At 35.1% G+C, this 3,874-nt stretch overlaps 1 non-coding gene across 1 annotated transcript; it reads right to left on the bottom strand.

The window, feature by feature from the left end:
- Positions 1 to 1,211: 1,211 nt before the first annotated feature.
- Positions 1,212 to 1,322, bottom strand: LOC113617753 (U6 spliceosomal RNA). Its single transcript, XR_003431761.1, has one exon. It is a non-coding gene; the product is annotated as a U6 spliceosomal RNA (small nuclear RNA).
- Positions 1,323 to 3,874: the final 2,552 nt, after the last annotated feature.

Genomic DNA, 3,874 nt, shown 5'->3' with positions numbered 1-3,874 from the left:
TTCTGTCTACTGTTTCAATAAAGTAAGTTTATTTACTGCTGTTAAGTCTTTAATTTTGATAGAGGATTCTGTTTACTAATAGCAACATAGTGTTTTGAAACATATATTAAATTGACTTACATATTTCCACAAGTGGCTTGTTGAACATCAAAAATAAATCATTACATATTAGGAAATTCTTTATCCTCTCAGGTTGAAATAACGTAGGATGTCATCTTATTCTTAGATAATGTTGACACAGATCTGATCCTTTTAGTTTTCTTGGCAGAAGAAAAAAATCTATTCTGGAATTTACACTTTAGTGAAGTTACTTTTCTGAGATATGATTGTATAACAAAGAACAGCCTTTACTTGAGATATGTTATCCCAGACCAGGGACTGAACCCGTGTCCCCTACATTGGCAGGCAGATTCTTAACCACTGCACCACCAGGGAAGTCCCTACTTGAGGTATTTTAGACAGTGCTTTTTTCCTACAATTAAGATACAGACATGTGTGCACACACACACTGCCTGAGAAAGTATGTGTTGATCCTGTGGCAAACGTTTAATTCACTAAGTTACTTGATTTGTGAAGTTCGTTTTGACCAACTTGTGTGAAAGAGAGAGTGATTTTTCATAACTGACTTTGAGACAGCTTATCAACTTTTTCTTTTTGGGCATGGAAATAAAATATAAAATTTAGTGAGAACCAACTGGCCTGATCTGCTTCAATGTTTCCTATTCTAGATACCAGTCTTTTGAACCTTAAACTTTTGATCTGACCATTATTTCTGATATATTTGGACATACTTCATGCATTTTTAGTTGCATTTCAATAATTCTAATTATTAAAAACAGTGCTGTTTTCCTCCAAAAGAAGGGGACTTAGCCAAAAGCAATTTGTTTGGTCAACAATGCTTTGTTAGAAATAAATATTCCTAGTTCGAGGGTTTTTTCAGACTTAAAAAGAAGTAATTCTTTTGTATTTCATATTCCTCTTTTAGTTATTTAATATTACCTTGTACTCTTTTTGATACTGAAATGTTGTGGTACTGAATATAAAATATAATACAAGTGGACTAATTGGAAAAATCTGTTACAAAACAGTAAATGCAAATATTTCATATTAAGAAAAATATCCTGGAGAATGTGATTTTCATATGTGAATGTGCATACATGTGTATGTGTATACAAGGTGGTAACAGAAATTGACTCTGGATAAGTTAGAGGAATTATGGGTATTAGTTATAGACTTGCTTATCTGTATTTCTTTGCACAGGGGCCATGCTAATCTTCTTTGTATCGTTCCAATTTTAGTATAGGTGCTGCCGAAGCAAGCACTGCTTATCTGTATTTCTTGATTTCTCTTGAAGGATCCTGTCTTGTTTTCATAAAGTGAACTCTGCTTCCATTTCTCATGTTTCAAGAGAAAGGTCTAGTTCTAGACTTTGTAAGATACCTAAAATGAGAGATGAAAGACAGAACTGGGCCTAAGAAGGAGACTGAGAATACCATAGGAAAAATGCCAGTGGGCAAGTTACACAGATGTGAGCACATGTACATATATGTCCGTGTACAAACACATACACACACAGACTTTTCTTTTCTCAGGTATTATTCTGATCACATATTAAAAAAAAACAGTGCTTTGAGAAAAAGACTCAGCTAATGATACTCAAATACTCTATAAATATTCGCAGTGGTCTGCAAGCTGGATGCGAATCCATTCTGCCTAGTAGTTTATTCCCCCTGTGACTCCTTTTCAGTGCAAGGAAAAAGATACTTGACTGAACAGACAGGATCAGCATGATGCAGGTTCTGGTAAGAGATGCATAAAAGAATGTTGCTTTGAGAACAAAGTCATACCTCATTGCAATTTCAAAATATTTTTAAACATTCTGCAATTTTGGTCAGTGTGTGGTTTCATATTTGCAGTTATAAAACATTATATTTATGCATAAATTGTAGACTCAACACTTAGTGAGATTGTGTCTTGCGTAAGACATCAACGACATTTTAGAAAGCTTTTGTGTGTGTATGGAACAGTCACATATAAGGGAGGGGTTCCTGAAGACCTAGCATAATTTAAAATTATCCTAATTCAAGAGAATTTCTTAGAAGAATAAATATAAACAGTGGATGCCTCCTTCCAATGCACAAATATTCACATTTCTAGCATATTTTAAAAATTGTTTTTCTTTTCTCAGAATTTTCTCTAAGATATTTACAGTGATCTCTTTAATATTAACATTATGCAGAATCACAGTGGTTCTGTCATAGTTTGTATCAGTCAGAGTCCATTTGGAAGACAGAATCCACAAAGTGATTTGAACAAGGAAAGTTATAATAAGGAATTATTAGCTATAAAGGGGATTATAGTTACTAGGAGTTGGCTAATAATAGCAAATTCCGAAGAATGTAGAATCAGTTGATACAAAGAACAACCCCTATCCCTAGGGATAAGATAAAGGACCCAAGGAAGAATTTCCTCTCCAAGCCTGAGATGCAGAACTTGAAAGAGATGGCACAGATGTAGCTTGCTGGATGGCAGATAAATCATTGTGTTGCTGCTCTGGTAGAATTTGCTAGAAATCTGCCCTTTAGAACTTGTCAGAAGTCTACCTCTGAGAGTGCTGGGGAAGGTGCTCACCATGATGTCCACGGTTACAAAACTGCCTGAGGCAGATGACTGGGGAAACTTCTGGCTTCTGGGTGCAGCTACTACCACACATATACATGATAGGAGCCAGGTGCTAGGGAAGCTTCTGTGCTGCCAGTGCAAGTATGTGCTACAGGAGAAGCTGCCTGTGTTGCAGGAGCCTGCCTAGGAGCACACCAGAACCCAGAAGGAAAGCCCTTTTCTCATGCAGTGTCCTTCCTGCACCCTCTTGACAAAGCTTAACATCATGCCAACTAGCAAAGGAAAAAATACTTAAAGGGTCCTTCTGGTTTTCATTGAGCAGGAAATGAAGGATGTATTTGAATCCAACAGACAATAAGTTGATAACAGGCACAGCCTTTATCTCAATATTTTATTGCCTCAAAATTTTACTACCAAATTATTGATTTTGGGATTTTTTTTCCTCTGGCACTAAGCACCATTATGGCCACTTAATCATTTGCAAAATAAAGACTGTAAAAAGATTTTAAATCAGGCTGACGGTGAACATTAAAATGATGACATAATATGCACCCTGAATTATATGCAAAACATAAAAATGTGTTGCTCACATAATAGGAGTATTTACTGATTCAGATGAATTTAAAATTCAGCCAGCTCACCATTGTCTTAGAAATTAAGCAATTCTTGATGTGTTTAATTCTTTGATATTCATGTTATTTTCTATTTTGCATAAAATGAGATTTATAAATATATTTTTTATCACATTATTTCAAATTTCCTAAGTCAATTTCATATAAACTGTGATCACACTAAGCATATCCCCATTGCCTGGTTAAACCATTATTTTATTTTTTGCTATAGGGAGAACAGACAAGAGAGTGTAGGATGATCACCCTAAACCTGTTGCCACTGTAAGGGAAAAAATTTGTTCATTCTTCCCACTGATGACTCAGTCATTTTCCAACATCCTAAAATTGTTCATTCAACCTGTGCTTGACTCATTCTCATTGCATAGTTAAAATTATATTTGGGGGGAATTTCCTCAGCTTCTTAAGCCATTTTACTTTTCAGAGTTGCACATTATTTTTAGAGAATAGTAGTTTGGAATTCTGGTCCTAGAGCCCAGCATCTATCTCCAAACCTCTAATTTGAATTAGTCACTCTATGAAATTATGCATTTCATTGAAGCCTTCTCTTTATCTTCTCAATCTCTGAATAAGAGCCACCATTTTCACTGATAATGCTGAAACCAATATCATTATTTTTTTTA

Source organism: Aethalodelphis obliquidens, unplaced genomic scaffold, assembly GCF_003676395.1.
Source record: "Aethalodelphis obliquidens isolate GAN/ISIS:26980383/991018 unplaced genomic scaffold, ASM367639v1 scaffold4, whole genome shotgun sequence".
Taxonomy (NCBI): Eukaryota; Metazoa; Chordata; class Mammalia; order Artiodactyla; family Delphinidae; genus Aethalodelphis; species Aethalodelphis obliquidens.
Note: the sequence above shows the minus strand (reverse complement) of the source record. Positions and strands in the feature narration are given on the sequence as shown.